At 40.6% G+C, this 20099-nt stretch overlaps 1 long non-coding RNA gene across 7 annotated transcripts in view; it reads left to right on the top strand.

Moving 5' to 3' along the window:
- Positions 1-19881, top strand: part of LOC116448293 — an 85771-nt gene extending 65890 nt beyond the window's left edge. For 2 of the 7 annotated variants that reach the window (XR_004241871.1, XR_004241872.1), the window contains exons 6-10: positions 4524-4618; positions 8975-9046; positions 9544-9617; positions 10742-10830; positions 17174-19881. This is a non-coding gene — a long non-coding RNA (uncharacterized LOC116448293). The remainder of the gene's footprint in view (positions 1-4523; positions 4619-8974; positions 9047-9543; positions 9618-10741; positions 10831-17173) is intronic. The other 5 variants (XR_004241875.1, XR_004241873.1, XR_004241877.1 and 2 more) reach the window with 5 other exon arrangements.
- Positions 19882-20099: the final 218 nt, after the last annotated feature.

Raw genomic sequence — 20099 nt, 5'->3', positions numbered from 1 at the left:
ATGAGAACTGGATGGGCTTTCTAGCTGCTCCAGCTGTTTTCCCTGTCAGGTTCCCGGCAGCCTCATGGGGTGCACTGGGATGTTCCTGTGGCACAGAGTGCATGGTAGTGCTGGGACTCTGAGCAACACTGCAGAAGCATGGCTCTGCTCCTGGATATGTCTCCTCAGCTCCTTGCTCTTCCCAGACAGCAGACACTGGATTACAAATCTCTTCCATCTCTAGACTCCTTTTCCTTTCCTATTAAAAATATATGCACATGTATGTATTTCACGTAAACTTTCACAAACTATAATCCTTATTACTGTTATATTTTCCTACCTGAAGGAAACTTACTCATGGTTAACTAAATCTTCAGGCAATTTGGAGCACTGCAATTCACTGACTCAGCAACATAGTCAAGGCTATACCCCCTGGGTGGTTTTTTTTTCCCCACAAAAGTTCCCAGGGTGCAGAGGGTCATTTTCAAGGCTCATATCTATCTAAGGCATTTGAAGGTTAAGCCCAAGTGGTCTGTGGAACTGCTTCAAACTCTGAAATCAAATTCTTCTAAAACTGGTATCTCCTGGTAAGGAAACAATCTGCTGGATGTGGATATAACTGATATCTGAATGAGTGGCCTGTTTCTCTAGGGTTTGTCCTTGGGAGCAAGCAGGGTGGCTTTTGTACTCCTGGACAGTGGGACTAGGACACAACCTTCTTACTAGAGAAACCAGTAAAAGATGCCCCAAATTTCCCCTTGACATAAAATAAGGCTTCCTGGCAACTGAGGCAGAGCCTAACACGTGTTGAACAGATCCACTGGTGATTTTAATTCACTTCAAACTGAAACTTCATGTGTGTGAACAGCACTCAAAGTACAGGATTTTGTTTAGTTTTTCTAAGGGGAAACCTGGACAGAACTGAGGAGATAAACCAGAACTTGACCACTTGGCACTGATGCCATATTTACAAGGTGATAGCTTTTCCTTAGGCACATAAATGAAATAAGGGACAGCTAGCATCTACCACCCAGAGCTCCACATGACACTTGTGGACAAGCTTCTTTCAAAGCTCTAAGATTTCAGAACATTTTAAAAAAATTTGCCAGTGGCCTATAAAGACCAAAAGGGAGCTGGGCAAGAGCTGAGCCTGTGAGCAGCATACAGACCCTCCCTTCTCACTCCTCTCTTTCTGTTCTGGTCCCCCCCGGCACAGAGGCACTGCTCTGGTTTCTCAGGGACAGCATTTGGTTGTTAAATTCATTTCTCACAGGGGCCTATCCCTCTTTTCCAGTCTACTTCAAAATGACAGGCAGAACCAAAATCCCATTCGATTAAATGCAAGTAAAAAAGGGAGATGAACTCCTAGCAAACAAACAAAAACAGTTTGAAATTTTGACTTGAAAAGCACGGCAGTATTTTACCAGCAAGGACTGAATTCATTAAGGCTGCCTATTTGTGCTACCATTAAGAGTTTTTCACTGCTACTGTTCAAAAACATTTTTAGAGCCAGCTGGTTTACTACTTTGAAATAGCTCTACCCAGGAGTGAATCTTTGTATTTATTTTCAAAACAATCAATTCTTCCATGTGTAAGACTTCATGCAAGTCCAGTCTTTAAAGACAAAAAATACTAAGCTTCCTTATTCTAGACCACTTTCCTCTTCTATTCATCATCTCCTCCCACATTTTCTTTTCTTATTTGTTGTCCAGCAGCAGTTCCTATGGTCATGTGCTGGGGTGACATGCACATGCATGCTCTTGTGCACACACATGAATAGGCTCAAAAAATACAGATCGGGACCTTTTAACTCTCCTATATATTCTCAACTATTTTTCTTTCTCCATGTCTTATCTTTTCTCTTTCCCTTCCTTTTTATCTGCCCACCTTCTCGTCTAGTATTTTGTAATGCTGTTCAATGCCTTGATATTCTGAATCCAGGGTTAGCTGCAGTCCTCAGCTGCTCTCATTGCCAGGGCATCTTGACACTGAGCACTGTCACTGCTTTTTATGGTGCCGGAGCCACAGGCAGAAGCCTGTGACCTCCATGATGTTACCCTTAAACCATTCTGACCCAAATAGCTCCAAGTTTAGGCTGCTATTGAAGCCTATTGGCAACTGAGACCTAATCTAAAAGACCATTAAGAACATACTGGATATTGGAGATGGAGTAAAAAGCATGCTTTTGTTCTGAAAAGTGGGGATCCCACCAGAGCAGGCTGCTGTGGAAACACAAATTCGGATGGGCTCAACCACCTCAGCACCTCTGAGAGGTATTTAAGCCAGTTTTTTGTGACTTTGGCACAAGGGTATTATACAGCTACGTGGGTTAATGATGTGAACAGACAGGAAGCAAGAAACATTAATGCTGTGTCAACAGTGTAGTTCCCATCACTTCCTTGGCAAAGTCCTGTGCACGCTGACAATCTGACAAACACATCCAGCTCAGGGGAAGGCTCCTGTCCTAAATGCTTCTGTAGCTTTCAGATATGCTGGTTTACAGTTGCAGTCTCTAAGCTGAAGCAAGGTGCAAAAACATTGAAGAAATAGTTTAGTGGGATTAAAATAAAGAACAGAAGTAAAATAAATGTGGAAAACCTAAACGTGGATGGGGATGTCATCACAGCCCGAGGCAGAGGGTGTCACAGCCTCCCTCTTCTGAGTAGGGCATATGAGAGACTTTGGTAAGTGGCCATACACGTGGGTGGCAAAGGTTCAAGTCAAAAGGTTTGGGGATGTTTCAGGGTGGTTGTGTGATAGCAGGTAATGTTTTCAAGTGAAGATAACGACAGCACAGTAAATTCTGAGGGAATGGTTCTCCCCTGCCTGTAGAGCAGAGGGTACAAGGAGCAGTCCGACTGTTGGCAGCCTCTGGAAGCCGCGCAGCAGGAGGACATCGCGAAGCGGGAAGCAGAGGGTTGATTGTTTTTCCCGAAGCGCTCCCGGCCCAGCGAACCGCGGGGCCTGCGGGCCATGGCACCGCCTCGGCCGCCACCTCGCGGCCAGCGCCGGAACTGCGGCCGGCAGCGGCAATGACGGCCCGTGGCAACAGAACCACAGCTGGGCACGAGGGTCCGGAAAACACCCCGTACTGCGGCTCATCTTCATTTTAACAGTGAGCTCAATCTCGTTTTAACTTCATTTTAACAATGTAGGATCATTGCTTATGCTGTTAATAGGCCAGGATACTTTGGCACCGTGTAGCAAGACAAAGTTAAAGCATTATTTATTAATCTCTTTTATCAGTCATTCCTCTTGTACCAACCTGAGAAAGTGAGAGCAGGGACCCTGTGTGCATTTCTAAGGCTTTATCACTTCAAAATGCAAATGGAAAAACAATTCAAATAACAAACTATGCTGCTTCTCAATTATTAAACTGCTGCTGTCAGTCAGTATAATTCCCACCAGCTAACAATAAAAATGTTTTGACATCCGATCTCATACACACTTCAATGATAGTTACCTAACACGAATTTTCTATTATGGAAACATTTCTTTCTCTACTCTCCTAGAATCATGAAAATGTTGACGCGATACAAGTCCTGTTATAAAGGGTACCCTGTCAGGGACAGCAGTCACCAGAGCAGCTCTGTAAATTGCATTGTACAGAACAGTCATGTACAATACAACTGTTATATTTCATAATAAAAACTAGCTTATCACCAGCGACAGGAGGCTTTAGTTTCTTACAAAATACCATTGGACCAGACAGTGCTTGTAGTTGGAAATTTAGTGTCTCCTAGTTTTTTGGCTAGTTAAGCTTTGTTCAGGCTGTACCCTGAGAAAAAAAGGAGAAGGTTTTCTTTGGGTAATTACAGAGCTAATGGGTGCCCAGCTTGTGCCTAGCTCCACAGACCTTAACAGCATCCAGCACAAACAGAGTCTGACAACTCCTCCGTTCCCAGCTCCAGTGACTGCAACTGCAACCACAGAAGCCTTGAGTCACTTGAGCTGCATTTGCAAAGCAGCTGGACTGTGCAGAGGAGCTCTGCTGATCCAGGCTCTCCATCACACTTCTGCTTGCAAAAGGCAGGCAGTGATGTGGTTTCATCTCTGCATGGAAGGGATCTGTAAATGATTTGGAGGTTCAGAGTTCAGGGGTGGTTTGGAAAAACACCCGCCGGGGCTGCAATGCCCGCAGGGGAGCCGTCTGTTTTGGTAGGGTATCTCTGGATATTTCTGGCATTTCACCTCCTGACTGAAGTCAGGAAAACTTAGAGAAGGAAAGAATATGAAAAAATACACCCAGATGCTTCTGAACATGGAAACCAGTTTTCTAATATTTAGTCAAAGGCAGAAGGCAGTTCTTATTTCACCCAGCCTCTTTGAATTAGAAAAAACAGTGCAGTTTCCTTTCCAATATTAGATAAGCTGCGCAAGAATCAGAGCCATGACTAATTCTCGTTCATTAGATGTGTGCAACATAAATAACTACTTGTTTCACTACTGACTAATCACAGTGAGATGCCTCCAGCCCTGCCACATGCATCCAGATCTGCTTCCACAGTGCCTCCTTCGAATAAATCTGTATCGTTATTCTGCAGACTTGTGCCTATGAGAGGAAATGGGAAAGGCTGTGTGCCACGGGTATCCCCCTCTGCCTCTGCAGCTCTGGCTCCTGGGGATTTAAGAAGAGAAGGTGAGCTCCAGGGGGAAGATACAGCCACTAGTTCTGTTACTGGCATATTTCTTGTCCGAGGTACAATTCCCACATGGTTTTCCTAAGCCATCACATTGCAGATATTTCTGGGGAGTTCTGTAATTTGCCTCAGAAGTATACACAAACATTCCTTAATGCATGACTTTAATGCTGTCTGCCTGCTTCCAGGATTTTCACTGGGTCACTGCACTGGTGCTGATGCATTCCCTGGGGCTGCACACACGTTGCCATGCAGCCAAGGGCAGGGGAAACCTTGCCATTTCAGTTTGAGTTGATTACAGGTTTTTTGACTGAAACATGCTTTTTCTTATTTTTAAAGAAAACACTGAGTCACGAGAACTTAAACTTACTTTTTAAATGGATTGTTTTTGAGGGGAAAGTTTCCCAGATGTGGTGATCTTTCTGTATATAGCAAAAAAAGGAATTATTCCATGATAGGGGTATTTGCGTGTGGGTGCCCTGTAGCCAGCAAAGTGCAATGAGTTGTGAAATAGCAGTCACTGAGCCTGAGAGGGAATCAAGCAGGGCAAGGATTTGAAACTACTTTGCAGACTAGTTTCTAAGTCTTTCGGTTGTGGTCTCAGTATGCTCTGCTAATCCATTTTGTAGAGCTAATTATAATTTCAATGGGTCAGGAAGAAAACATTCTAAGCCAACATTTAGAGCAGCTGGGTGAGATAGGACCAGTCACACATCCAAGCCAGCCAGTGGAATGACCTATACACAGGTATCTCCCATGCAATGAGCCAATGCAATGATGCTACTCTCTGTTCAGCATGACATGGAGGCAAACTCAAATGCCTCAACTCTTTGTTGTGATGCAGCCTTCCTTGTTCCGGTCCCCCCCAATGTAACACAGATTAATAGTCTTAAAAATGGGGATACCTCTTTATAGTCTCATTTTCCCCACCTCCATCTTTCTTGCTTTTAAATACTCTTGTGCGTGCCACAGTTGCCTTGAAAGGACTAATTTTGTTTAATTTCAAAACTGAAGCTGGTGAGAACCGAAGGTGCCCTGAAAGTAATTGTATTCACAGAAAGTGGTGCTGTGGGGGAAAGTGCAGGACCTGAGTGCTCAAAATACCATCAGCTACGTCATGAAAAGAGATGTGCTCTGCAGCTCCTTTCTGTGTGTGGGGAACAGCCTCAAGATCAGGGTCTACTCTGAACAGCTCAACAAAGGTTTTTGTCCTGTTCTTCCACTTCCTACCTTTCCTTTCAGAAGGGAACCTAGTTGGGGTTGTTTTTGTTCCTCTCCCCACTTGGTTTCCTGGTAGAAAACCCTCTGAAGTTAGTCTACAGAAATTCTGACTTGTTTAAAAAAACCCCAAACACCAAAAAGCCCAAACTGTCCTAATTTTCTCTATTTAAACCATATGTTGAACTATAACCATGTAAGTAGGAGGAAAACAAAAACATATTTCACTGGGTTCTAGGAAAGCTCTGAATGGATGGCATTTTTATCAAGGTTCTATATGCCCTGTCCAAACACCAAAAAATTGTTCTGTGCATCAGATTTAAAGTGAGCCATTGTATTACGGGTCCAGAGGTGACCTCATCAATGGTAGTGTGCACAGCTTGTAGCCCCTGCCTCAGGATTCAAGGCTGATGCTGACATGAGGTTTTGAGTGGTGGAGAACAGTTGGAAGGTTTCAAGATTCAGAAGTGTGATGGGCTATTTCTGGTGCATTTTAAAGCTGCACAGGATAAGCTCTTGAGATTCAGGTAGCAGCAATACAAAATGCTCCTATGTTTTCTCATACGCTCAAAATGAATGTGAGTTTTGCACCCTAGTCTTCCTCTTGGGTTTGGGGCTGTCATTGTCCCCAAAAGGACCATTTGCAGTTGTACCTGTCTTTTGTTAATTAGGTTGGGTTCAAGATTGTATTTGATTTTAATTCAAATCTAGCCTCACATACTGCAATTTTGACTTTTTCTAATAAAAAAATTACAGATAATGTAACACAGAACCAGGAAGAAAAGGTCTAGTTTGTAGAAACAAAGTTTCCTGATGCCAGAGAAGCAAGGGAGTCTGACAAGCTAAGTTGTGGTGTTCATTCTTGCTCAGCTACAGTGAAGACAGGTTAATATTAATTAATTAATATTAATTAAAGGATAAGTTACTCAGTGAACAAATGTCTTGTTTTCTCTGTGACTCCACCTCTTTCGGGCATCCTGCCCTGTCCCCACCCCTTACACTTGTCTGCATGTCTTAATGGCAGTATTCATGCAGCTGGTAATTTATGTGTCTGAGAGAGATTTACACAGAGCCTTCCCTTCAGTTATTAAAAAAATTCGAGATAGAAGTATGTGTGTGGTTTGTCAGGTTCCAAATTTCAACTTAAAAATCATAAACATCGTAAAGGCAGAGGTTGAATGAGAGAAATTTAAAAAGAGTAATTTCAACTAAGGGTTAGTTCTTAGGTCCTCACTTTACACCCAGTTACAAAAGTTTGTCTTTAAAATAAATAACAATGCCTATTGTAACATAAGCACAAAGTAATTTGGCTACGACTGGGGGACTTTGGTGTTCTGCTCTGGAAGACAGACGGAGCTGATCCTGTTACTGAAATTTCCTTGATTCTCTTGGTGTCTGGTGTCATAAACACGAATTGTTAATTTCATATTACTCATAACAGGCACACTGGGAATGTTTGCAGAGTTTATAGGGGATCAGTTACAAATGTGATTATACCAGCCATTCCTCAGGACTGACACCAGTTTGAAATTAGAAGCTGACAGGCCTCACCTGCTCCTGAGTTCACTGACAGGTCACCTTCTTGTCATTTTGCCTGTCCCCCCATCAAAATGACATCTGTGTTCATAAAGGGACAGCGAGGGACTCGAAGTTGTTAGAATTGTTGAAGAATAAGAATAAAGTGTCATCTACTCCAATAATGTAGTGCTCAACTTTGGCCTTTCAGACAGCTTGATGCTTGCAGCCCCTGACAATGTTTCCAGCTACAAGAATAGCTGGATCTGAGGGTCAGCAGTTGTTCTCTCTTCTCCTCATGGATGTGAGGCATTCAGCTCAGCCCAAGCCACAGGGCATAGGCAACCCCAGAGAAAAGCAAAGAGCTTGTAAAGTGCCTTTACTTTTCTTCATATAAGATAGATAATACATGTAGGTAAATAGACATTCCTTACAGAGGCTACTGTTACATATCCATATTTTTAAACAAGCAACGTGAAAAACAAAAGGAAAATATTGTTCAACAAACAAGTGGGAAAAAAAAAAAGGAAATTTTTTCAATTTGTTGAAAACCTATTCCTTCATAATAGAATATTTTTCACATTCACTCAATTTAATGGAATGGAGCTAGGTCAGTCCAATTCCAGTGTCCTTAAATTTCTCAAAAGTAGGAAAATAGACTGCATCTTCAAATACAGACTTTGGGATTACTTCTTATTTCTGTCATAAATAAATGGAAATATCAGATCCCAACAGTGTCAGACTTGGCTGGTTAAAGATTGGGGCTCTCTTGGATTTCAAGTGTACTAAATAATTATTTAATGTATGTGTGCCAGCCATGGAACAGTGGTACAGCTGTCTTCTTAAGGCTTGGGCTTTTTCCAGGAAGTGGAGGAAGTGTAGGTGTATGTAATCCCACTGAAGTTGCCTGGCACATTGTGTGCAGAGAGGAAGGTCTCTGACCTGTGGGATGTTACAAGCTCACGTAAGAGAGGCTGCTGGGAAAAGAGCACAAACATACCCCTATGAGAGGGTAGGCAGGGATAAAAAAGATGTTGAATTACACTTTGCCAAATGAAGGGCTCAGAGGAGCCAAGGGAAATCTTTTTGTTTTCCCCTCCCTAAACTAGACCTTTGGTTTTGGCCTTTTATTTGGGGCTAGCAGAGTTGTAAGGACATTCAGTTATCATAGCTGCCATCATTCTCTGAAATCTGTCCTTGCCTTTATTTGCTGGTCCAAGAAATATAATAGTATTGGCATTTTATCCATATTAACTAAACATTAGATTCCTCGTGGTGCAAACAAGCATGACTTCAGGAAAGCAATGCTGATTCAGGCCACCCGAGTGTCTGATTCTTACTATAACAGGGACCATGCCACAAGAAAGTGAACAGAAGCAAACATTTGTTATAGAAACTCATGTCACCAACCTAGGCTCCCCCCCAGCATTCAGCAGGGAGAAAAATATAGCTAAGGTAGATTTACAGAAGCCACCACTTTCCTTTTAATGATTTGGATATTGATCATTTTTAATCTTCTTCTCAGAACAACCAGGAGATCTATTACAGCTTGAGCCAGCCATGAAAAGCAGGTCCGTTCTTTAACCTGCCCCAATTCACTTGGACATATTTTATATCTCCAGGGATTCAGCCACGAAGTCCATTAGAGCATCAGATGCAGTGAGGTCAAATCAATTGTCCATACTGCAGACAAGGTAACCATCATTTACTGTAATTCTCCCCCGTCATGGTAGAGGAGAGGAAAGGTTAAAAGCTGTATTACCATGAGGCTGTCTCATCTATCTTTCAGTATATTGGTAATACCTAAACATTGCTTAAAGAACTGAATGTACAATCTTAAATCTGTGCTAAACTGGATTTAATGGTTAGATTGCCAAATCAACAAATTTGTTAATGATTTTTTTTTAGGTAGGAGCAGACAAAAGAGCACTTTAAAACAAAATGCAAAACCCTTTAAATATATTGTCACATCTGACACAACACATCCAACGGTATATGGAGTGTTCATCTCAGGATGCCCTGAATGACTGATATTTAGCCTTCCTCATATGTAGATATATTTACCTATGAAATAATTTGCTGTCACCCCTTTAAGCTGGAGACGGTACGGCAGACCAAAAACAAAAGAGGAAGTAAATTCAGGATGTATATTTTGCACTGTAAATCAAATCCTTATGTGTTTGCACTCCAGGATGGGCAATAATAATTGACTGAAGCAATCACTGCTGTGGGAAAACAAACGTGCTGGCCGTGTCGCATCTGAAGGTCAGGCTTGATGACACAGTAAGCACCTGAACTCTCACTGACTCCCGGGGAGCGGCGGGTGCCAGCGCCTCCCGGAGCCCTCCTGACGGGGACAGATTTACGTGGCCGCTGAGGCTGGGATGAGGATGCTTCCTGCTCCCACCTCCCGCTGCTGGCTCTGCGGAGTCATTTATTTCCATTACGGTGCCATGGCATCTCTGACTCCTGTGCTCCGTGCGGTAACTGCAGGAAAGCGGAGAGAAAAATGCGGTTCTGTGCCAGACCACGTGTTCCTCCTCCTTGGAACAATTGCACCGTGGCCCTGACTAATGTCACAGAGGCTGCTGTGCACATTGGAGACATATGCCCACCCCTGTCCTCCTACCTGTGAGAGCTTGAGCACCGTGGCCAGGGCCTTATAAGAATCCTCTGTTGAAGTGGAAAGCCACAATGAAGCTCAGATTTATTCTCTTGCCTGTTTGCCTTTTCTAGGTTAATCTTTTCTCTTTCCCTGGATTTCTTTAATCCTGCGATTTTTTTTTTTTTTTCAGTGAAGGAGCTCTTAAAATTTTCCATATTTCAGAAATCTTTTCACAGCTGTAGAAATGAGTAAATTTATTTTTGTCTTTCAGAAGCTGAGTTGCTGAGCAAACATACCCATGTATATGAAATAGAGCTGAAGTAGTAAGAAGGTGCTTAAGCACTGTTATTCTGGTATATGTACATTAAATGTATTTCTGTGGCTGGCATACATTCATGATATTCTTCACGGGAGAAAATGTGATGAACATAGTAGGAGAGTAAGAGTTGGTGTATGTTGCAAATTATTAAATATTTTTATTACAAAGCCTATTTTTAAGATTTTAGTAAGGTTTTAAGTCCCCACACAGTAAATTCCAACTTCAGATAATGTGGGTAACAGTATTCAGTAACTATAAAAAGAAACTAAGCAAAAGTTTTGTGTGTGCTGAAGGAAAGATAAATGTGCTTTAGATTAGGTGTTACATACCATTCACTTAACTGCTTTTCCTCTTCTGCTCCTTTCTTTTATGGTTTACCTTAACACAAAGTGTGTGTGGGTCTTATTCCTGAGTTTATGTTACACTATCACCTCTGAATTCATCCCTCTGAATGTCTCTTCCCAGATCCTCTGCTAATGCTCACAACAGTGCAGATTGGAGTTGTCGCTCAATAGAAGTAATGCTGCTCTTAAAAAAATTAAGCACTAAAACAGGTAACGTTTTTTCCTTTTAATATAGAAATTCAGAAATAAATAATGGGAATGTAAATCTAAGAAGAAATAAATTGATCTAAGTCTGGAAAGAAATGAAAGATAGGAAATTTGCTTTACTTTGTAATAGCTCAAAATTAGGGCTGCATGCCGCTTGCATGATCTGTTGGCTTCCTTGTTCTGGAGCACTCCCAGGTAACTCTCAGCTGAGTAGTCCCCTCTCTGCTGGCACATATTCTGCAATGCTAATTCAGAGAAGGGTCCACTGGATTATTTAACTGAAGCCAGATCTCAAAAAGATCAGACAGGCTTTGCTGTTCTTTGGCTTCAATGGATAACACAGCCCTGACTGAAAGAGCACTGAACTTAATAGAAAGGCTTTGGATCTGGAAAAATGCTTACTGAAATCAATGAAAGAAAGAGCTTTAACTCTAGCAGTTAACACTTCATCCTGGCCCTTTTCTCAGTAGATACAAACACTGGCTCTGCAATGCCCAGTCATGTTTCTCAGATCAATACGACAAACTAAGGGCTGTGTATTTACTATCCGCTCTGTTATCATCACACATCAGATCAGACTTTTGAAAAGTAACTGTTTGATTTTACAATAATTCCACCCCGTGTAGCAAACAAGTGTATTTTAAAGGAAATCTGTTTTACTAGGAAAATCACTAAGGAATCCCTCAAGAGTTATATATAGCTCTTAGTTGACAGACTTCCTTAAAGAACTCCTTTTTCTATGTCTACAGTAATTAAATTAAAAATTGCCCTTTTAGTATTTGATCTTGCCATGTTGCATGTAGTTTAATTTTCTCCAAATGCTAAAGAGATTGTGACAGTTATGGGGAAGTGGTTAGGTCTTGTGAACATGAGAGAGGGTCCAAGTCTCTGAATTTGCCATAAGGTAATATAGTCAAGAGACCTTTCTGGTTCTCCTGGTCACTCTGTGGGAGTGGAGGAATTGCCTGCTTGTTGCATCAGTAGTCAGTGCCCTGGAAGTGGAGCTAGTGGCATGACAGCTGTGGAGGTACAGAGAATATCAGTGTGGGGCTTTGGGGATGGAATTCTCCTTTAAGTAACCAAAAAAGGTGGTTCTGAATTAAAAAAAAAAAAAAAAGGTGACATTAGGCAGAACTGCTCTGGGAGCAGCAGGAAGCAAGCAAAACAGGAGTGTATTTGTGAGCCAGTGTCACCAGGGCGGAGCCTGGCTGTGGCACAGCATGACTGCTTTGTAGCCAAGATGAAACACAAAAACTCTAGTAGAAGGTTAGTAATACAATATTTTCTTTTGGGAAGTAACCCCTTCTGTTAAAATTGAAATATTTATTCATGAGTAGCATCTTACATCTGTATAAAAATGTTTCCTACCGTGCTATAGGCTACCAGAGAAGACTGTATGGCCCCTTTTTTTTAATAGAGTGAAGATCAGTAACTGTAGATTGCCTGGTGTTTCTTGGCATCCACAGATAAAGCAAAACTAACTTGAAAAGCTTTGGGGTTTCTCTTCACATAAATATGCATTTTTAGTGATTGATTTTTGCCATGTGCTGAATCTCCTCCTACTTTTTCCAGTTTACAATATATTATTCTCCAATACATCACTGTGAAGTCTCATTTATCACAGTTTATCCAGCAGTATTTTCTATTTGAATCTCTTGACTTAGGTGCTCTCTTATGTCCAAGCTGGGCGAATCACAGAAGAAAATTGGGGCCCTCATGCTTTCATGAGGCTATTTAATACTTCTGAGCCTGAAATAACAGATGAAAAATATGAAAAATTCAAATTGGATACATAGTTTTAATTTCTGCAGATTTCTTGATGTTCACAACTTGAAAAAGGCCACGGTGTTTGTGACCAGATGGAAAACAACCAGCTTAAAACAGAATCACACATACAAATCAAACCAAAGTGATTAATTAAGCCTTTTGGTATTTGTTTTGGAATTGATTTTGGGCTGAAATTTGTTGTAAAAGTTTTTCAAAGACTAAGGTACAGCAGCCAGTGAGGGAAGTTCTTGCTTTACTCAGATCCATCTGCCTTGCCTACAGATCTGTTATTAACTGCCTTAAGTGATGATTATTTGTCCAAACCAAAAAAACTATGTGAAAATGTATTGAAATGAAACATTACCCTGAAAGAGCTCCTGTTTTTCTACAAGTTCAGTTTGAACCAATTTGCCAGATCAATTCAAGGACAATATTTACCAAGATTTTGGAAAACAAAAAAGTGGTAGAAATATTTCCATCTATTAGAAGCAAAACCCTACATGATATTGTCCTCAAAGTCCTAATTTCCAGTCCTGAGTGAAAATCTGCATGAGAAGTTGGCTTTTAGAAAAGCAAATTTAGCTAATTAATTTTCGTTACTGAAGCTGAGGAAAATGCAAGCTATGTGACAAGGAAAAGTTACATTATTGGAACAGGAAACATTTATGTGAAAAAAAAAGAAAAAGGTAAAACATAGGAAAACCCAAGGAAATTAGATGGTTTTTAAATATATTTTTTAACCATGCAAGATATCCCTTTCAGCACAGCATGGGATATAGCATTAATCTTATTTGTCTGTGATCTAAAATACTATTTCCTCATAAGTCAGGACTTTGCTACATTACCTCATTTTAACCCACAGAAGCCAAACTGCTGATTTTTTGGAGACTGTTAGCAATAAATTCTTTTCTATGACAATTAGTTCATTACTAATCTTGACCATGTCTCCAATGAACTAACGAAGAACTTTAATATTGAAAAGCACCTCATAAATTATTTACAATAAGCCAGAAGAAATATTAAACATTTGTAAATAAGACTTCTCTTTGCAGGATTTGTCTCTTTTAGTTTTTCTTCCTGAGCCTTTGCTACAATTATCTTTAAATCTCCATGAAAGAAGCCAAAGAAGTAGGAAATCAGGTTTGTAGTAATATTAGTCATCTTATTAATGGATATTCTATAGCTTATCCTTTTTTTCCACTTCCTCTTACCTGGTCCTTTCATAACTCAGTCAGACAGGCTCTTAAATACCCTTTGATTGGAGCCAGTGGGTCTTACAAATGTAATTTATGCAGGAGTTGATGATTTAAATGGAAAAACCCCAAAGTCTTGTGCTTTTAAAAAATGTAAATCTGTCTGGATCTCATTAAGGAAGCTTCTTGACTACAGGAGAAACTCTCGTCTTTTTTCTTTTTTTTTTTTTTTTTGAAAGCCATACATTTATTAATGAGATTCAGCTCTTCATTTAAAAAAACCCCAAAATACAACCAAACTTTGGAATCATGGTTTTATCTGTTGGTTTTTGTCCAGTGGCCTCAGCCAAAACCTTGCCAGTGGTGACATGCAGGATGCTGTCAGCAGGGAGATGCCATGATGACCTCTCTGTCAAGACAGAGCAACAGTGCAAACAATGCATAACACAGGAATTCCAGGGATCAGTGCATTTATCTTAACCCTGACTCTGAGAAACTTCTAGAAATCTTAAAAAACACCCCAAGCACCAATGGTTAAAAATGGAAGCTGCATATAAATCCTTGTTACTTTTCTGGTACTTTGTTTTTCCATTCTGACTGTACGGAAATTAAAACGTGACAACTTTGCCTCAGCCATAATATGTAAGAAAACCTAGGAGAATGAGGGGTGAAACCAGCCTGCCTCCATTTGTGAACAGCTGAGGCTGGCTGATGGCAAACAGCTTGTGTGTTAATTCGTGAATAAAGCCCTCCTGATGCAGGCTGACAAGTTATTAGTGGGGTTGTAACTTGAGAAGAGATAAGGTTTCTCTGATCTACTCCCTGCATAAATTTCTGCAGTTATTCTGTGAAGGTCCTAAACACAAACTTGTATTGGTGGCTAATTTTCATTTTTCCAAAAGAGAGTGCCAGTGTCTGTGTGAAAGATTCTATATGAGGGACAGGCTTATTTTTTATAATTTTGTGAACCCCACCAGTGTCTACTCCTTTTCTTTCAAATTTGGGATAAGGATATCAGATAATCTGGTAGTCCTTTTTGCCTTATCCTGCTTTGTCTTGCAAAGATTATGCTGATGTGCTTGAGGTGCTCCTGTTGATATTTCAGATCTCTCAATACATCACTGACTGCACCACATAGTGGTGGTGAACATACCTGACACCTCCTCTGGAAGGAGACAGATTTTCTTTTAAGGAGTTTTACTATTTTAATGGAGAGAATTACTGGGAAACTTTTTTAACCTGAAGGCTCTAAAGAGATTCAAGCCAGATTCTATTTGCTTCCCCAGCTTGCTGTGTTGAATGTATTATAACTGCATGAGAAGTGTTCAGAAAGAGTGCCTAGTTCACCATAATAACATAAAACTTAGCTCACCAGTTCTGATTCACAGACCTGCTGGTTTGGAAATAAAAAAATGAACAATATCTTATTTTTAAGCCAAGTATGCAAATTAGATAAGGTGCCTTGTCTCTGCTTCTAGTCTTCTTGAGTACGTGTGGGAGAGGATGACAAGAAGACAAAGACATCTACAAAGAGAAATTGAACATTTCCTTGAGACCAAAATAGAAATCATTCATTTCTAGTATGCATTTTTCAGTGGCTTAGTTGATGCCATATTTACTGCACACAAATCTGGATGCACCCCTGTGGCTGACTGTGATCAGATGTTTTATGAAAAAAGCAGGACTTTATTTTCCCCCCAGAGGTTCTCTGCTGATATCCCTACTGTGCCCAGCACTTTGCCTTCCAGCACTGTGGTTGTATCCTGCTGGAATGTTTCTCTGGGGGTCACTGGGAGATGGTGAGAGAGTGGGGGACTAGGATGAGCCTTAAAATTAAGCTATGCCTCCTCTCTTTTCCTTTTTTCCTCACTTGATGATATCAGCTTCTGGTTTTAAAATGATGACACATTTTAGGGCAGTATTTAAAACCCCTGAAGTAAAATTCCTATATAGTTCTACTAGTACTATGTTTAAAGAGATACAAAGTCATGAACAGAAGAGTTCCTCTATCTCCATCTCTTATTTGCTCTTATTTTCATCCTAAGCACCCAAATTATTGGAGGACAATACATTAATCAGACATCTCACAAGCCAGAATTCTATGTAGCTTGATCACTTTTAGGGTAAAATTTAGCTAGACTGCCTAAAAAATGCTTATTGGTCTCCATGGATTTGTGCTGAATTTATTTAATACAAAGCATAATATAAAAAGCCCTCTCTGCAGTTAATTAGCCTCCAGGTTATTGCAGGCCCCAAGGCATTGTATTTGAGTTGTCATTGCTACTTGCAAAGATCAGCAGTATTTAATTCTTGTATTACACAAAGTAGATTCCCTATGCTTATCTGGCTAGTGTTAATTCATTGTTTCCAGACTCTATTTTCATTTTTAATTTTCTTGGCTATTAAAGATGGTGCTAAAGATGAGGAACTTTGCTGAAATCAGATGTGTTACACTGAGACGGTAGCAGTTTAAATTATAGCAGAACTAAACTTGAAGGTTCCTCCAGAACTATGCTATTGTAACTGGGGGCAAGATTTGTTCCTGCTACATGATAAAACTAAACCAAATGGGGTTCATTCAGACTCCTTTGGGATCTGGTAGATCTAATCTTATTAATTATTCCTGTTTTCTGAGGAGAAAACATCAGGTTTCCTTCATTTGATAATTCTGTTTTCTCAGAAAACATTTACACATGTTCCAATACTCAGCTAGCCCTGGCAGGAACTCTTTAGTGGTTAGAGAAGTGGCAGAAGGTTAAATCATCTGACTTTGATGTGATGTTGATTGTTTACCCTTCGTGTACAGTAATAGCTTAAAAAAATGAAGCAAAGTGGCTGTATTCATTACTGGCCAAACACGGCTGACAAGTTAAGGAATATGTGACTCCCTTCAGCTGAGACCAAAGTGCTTCATTTATAATGGAGATTACAGTAAGAACCAAATGAAGTTGTCTGAGGGAAAATGATGTCTCCTGAGCCTTTCTTCTGGTTTGGCCACAAGTTAATAACACGACCAGCACTTAACAACAAAATGCAGGACTGTATTATTATCTTTTAGCAAATGCCAGTCATGGGCAATCCAAACAGGTCAATTACTAGCAAATCTCCAAAGATCTCCTGAAACCTCAGAAGAGTTAGAGATGCCAAGAAAATGTCTAGATGCACAGAGACACAGGAACAGAAATAGGGCACAAACCAATTTGCAGAAATGGAACTTAACCCTTAGAGGGAAGAACCCAGCCTGCTACATACTCATTTCCATGTCATTAAATATTTATAGAGAGACATGCATGTAATGTGAGTCTACATTATGGAGAACACACAAACTGAATCTGTGCTGTTTCAGTTGTTTAACCTATTTTTTTCAATCTTTCTGTATCTTGCAGGTATAATGGGCAAATGTGGGTCTTTCTGCCACTGACATGTTAGACATTTGGAAATGAATGTGTTCTCTTGAATAATTCTAAATCAGCACACACAAAACAGCGTGTAGAGGCCGGTGACAACCTATTCTTCAGCTCAACAGCATGTCTACCACTTATTAATATTAATGAAACCTGCACACAAGCATGTGGGGATAATTGACCCCATTAAATTCCATTTACTCATGAGCTACTTTGTAAGGTTTGCCCCTTAGTTATTGCAGTTTTTATCAAGTATATAAGTTTGAACAGCATGTATGCCAACAAAAGACTATTTCAAAAGTAGTTTTGTGGAAAAAAAAAAGCAAACCAAGAAACAAACCCAGAAAAAAAAAGGAAAGGGGAAAAAAAACCAAGAAAAAAGAAGTACCATATTGTTTTCATGCAAACTTTTAATAGCTAATGAAAACATTATCTTGCTTTAAACCTTTATTGGGACAGGACATCAATTCCTTTAGGAGAGAAAGGCATCAGCCAGTGTCTATTTTTTGGGGGATCTCGAGTTTTTTTTCATTTGCAGGACTTTGTACTGAGCTGGGCAGACATGGGAAGGGTGAGAGGTGTTTCAAACAGTAACATAGTGGGAGATCTGGATCCATTCAAGGCCAGGCTGGACAGGGCTCTGAGCAGCCTGACATAATTGAAAATGTCCCTTTAGGGTACCTTCCAACACAACCATTCTGTCATTTTATGATTTAATTTTTATTTTTTCTTTTAAATTCTGGGAATTTTGCCTTAACTGAGTTTTCTTTCATGCTCTTTCTATTATTTTTCTGAGAAAGAAGTAAAGCAAGATAGTCAATCTGGCCAAGAGTAGCTGATCATCTGATCTTTTCTTTAAAAGAATTAGCCCATGATATGCAATTGGTTTTGCAAAGTTATGTACAGCCATAATCTAACACCCCTAGACACACAAAAAAATACTTGTGTTAAAAGTTGCATTAGTTTTGGTGTAGCTACTGTTTCGTAGTAGATATTATTAAAAATAATTTCCTTGACAGTAATTTTATAGTTTCTTGGTAATGATCTTAAACAAACCTCTTGGAAAAAATCTCATCATGAGATCAAATCTTGCACAGCAGGAGCACTCAGACAACATGAGTTATTGTATACCTTGTACTTTGTATCCAGAAATAAGCATTTTTACAAACTTAGCACACCTTCAAAATCCCCTTGCTCAGGGCTGCACTTGAAAAAAGGTCCAGAATCACATTTGGTGTCCCCAGACCTGACCTGGGTGTACACAAGATCCAGTGTCTCCACCGGCTTCAGGCTGACATGCTGCTCATTGCACCAGAGCAGAATGAATAATCTCCAGACATGAGTTACTGGCACAATTAAGGCAAGAGCACAGCTGACTGACATAGTGAACAAAAGACCTTTGGCAAAGCTTCCAGTGCAAAAGCATAGAGAGGAAATTCACTCTTGGCACTGAGCACTCGCGAGTACAAGCAGGACGAACTGCTGATTAACAAGCTCAGACTCTCAGACTGAATTCCAAAGGATGAACAATGGCAATAACATTCTGTTATGTCTCTCTACAGCATGCAAGCAATCTATCATTAAGTTATAATCCATAGGCAACTCCAGCAGTACATTTTCACAGTCTAATTGATACATATGAGGTTTGGCTTGCAGCTTTCAAAATAAGTCAGAAGTACAGAGAATTCTGTTCCATCCAACAAGAAAAGCAAAGCTCTGTAATATTAGTTATGGGTGCAGTAGATCTTGGTGACTCTAACACAGCTGGGTCTCTCAATAAGGTAGGCAGGACACAGTCGTGCCTTGGAGGGTGCACACTGAACTGGGCTGTTGGGGTTTCCTCATAAAAATGAACATGCCGATCCCTCCATGGGGCTCTAGCAGGTTTGGGGGCATGAGTGTCTTCTACAACAATCAGGTCAACCCCTCTCTGAGGGACATATTTTTCCCCACATTAATTTGGTTCTTTTCATAGCTTCTACCAGTTTGTTTGCTGCAGCACTTCTGGTTTACTGGTCCGTAGGTAAAGGTCTGAGCCTTTCTCACATATTTTCATCTTGTTTTTCCTTGCCTGTGGTACTGAGGTCAGTGCAAATAATTGATTCCACTGAGCCATTACTGGGAATTTCATATTTGAGGGAATCCCCTCTGTTCCAAGTGTAATATTTTTTTGACACTGTGACCTGATGCAGTCCTGGAGACACTTTTGGTCTCATATAGGAACCTCGCTGTTCTCCCTTACTGATTATTGAGGCAAATAACATATTCAGGTTTCCTGCAATGGCTTTCTTGTCCAGAACTGCTCCTTTTACACCTCTGTCATGTGTTGGCACCATCAGTTCACCAATTACCCTCTAGGCTAAGTGAATGCAGTTATTAGGTTTGTGTGTTTAGCAAGTCACTCTTCAGAAATGTTGTGGGCCTATTTACAGTGGTTTCAGTCAAGTCTACTTTTCTCCATAGAACAGGACCTACCTTTTGAAGGACGGCTTTTTTCTCCTGATAACTGTATCCTCTGCCCTTTAAACATGGTAACTACTTTTGATATTTGAAGAGACTACTTAATGGTATACATTTACACTCGACCTTTAAGCAGACTCCACATGGATTGTGCTAGCTGCACTTTTTTTTTATTTATGTCATGGATTAGCAAGCATAGTCCTGGAAGTGATGTTCTTGCAAAGGGGTGCTTACAGCTTCCTCTGTGACCTAGCAGAACCTATCAGCTGGCCAGTTTTGACAATTCTTTGAGCCACTTAAAATTGTGACTGTCTCTGTGATCCACACTTAAGAATAGACACACCCCAGGCAGAGCTCTGTCTCGTTTCCAGTGCTGGGACAGGTGGCTGCAGGCCCCATGTGGGGGCCAGTGGGCGCGGCCCAGGCCCTGCTCAGGCCAGGCCAGGCC

The sequence above is a fragment of the Corvus moneduloides genome, chromosome 9 (genome assembly GCF_009650955.1).
Source record: "Corvus moneduloides isolate bCorMon1 chromosome 9, bCorMon1.pri, whole genome shotgun sequence".
NCBI classification, from domain to species: domain Eukaryota; kingdom Metazoa; phylum Chordata; class Aves; order Passeriformes; family Corvidae; genus Corvus; species Corvus moneduloides.
The sequence above is the reverse complement of the archived record's forward strand: the minus strand, read 5'-3'. Positions and strand labels throughout refer to the sequence as shown.